This window comes from Penaeus monodon, chromosome 25, assembly GCF_015228065.2.
Source record: "Penaeus monodon isolate SGIC_2016 chromosome 25, NSTDA_Pmon_1, whole genome shotgun sequence".
Lineage (NCBI taxonomy): Eukaryota > Metazoa > Arthropoda > Malacostraca > Decapoda > Penaeidae > Penaeus > Penaeus monodon.
In genome coordinates, this window is record NC_051410.1 from 42,423,214 (window position 1) to 42,423,768 (window position 555).

At 28.6% G+C, this 555-nt stretch overlaps 1 pseudogene; it reads right to left on the reverse strand.

The window, feature by feature from the left end:
* Positions 1-54: 54 nt before the first annotated feature.
* Positions 55-555, reverse strand: part of LOC119589418 — an 8,025-nt pseudogene continuing 7,524 nt past the window's right edge.

Sequence of the window (555 nt, forward strand, 5' to 3'; positions counted from 1 at the left end):
CATGTAATAAGAAGGAATCTGGTATATGAAATACATGAAAAAAAATACTGATGATTTTTTTTTATTACAATTTATTGATTATACATGACAAGTGAATGGATTTTTAGGACAAGAAAAAAATTTAGAATAAGAGCTTTTCCAAAAAATAGAGAATTACTGAAAAAAAAAAAAAAAACATATAATTGTAAAAGTAATGCTGTCTTTACCTATAATTTATTTACTATTACTGTTAATGTGTCATAGAAAAAAAATTTAATTAAAAATAACTTCAGTTGGTTCTAAACATCACCTGAAAGTTGCATGATAAGAATTATATATCAAATGATATTTATGACTAACTTACTTTCCCAATAATTTCAGGTGCTTCCAGCTTTGAATCCAAGTTGTAGTATACACCTCTGATGTTGCGAATTGCAATCCAATGTTTTCGACGCAAAGGGAGCTGAACAGGGCCTAGACGGTACTCAGATGGAACATTTAGTATGAATCCAACCACCTTTTCCAAAACTATCATATTTGGATCCCTGAAGGAAAATGGTAAATGTAATATTAGTG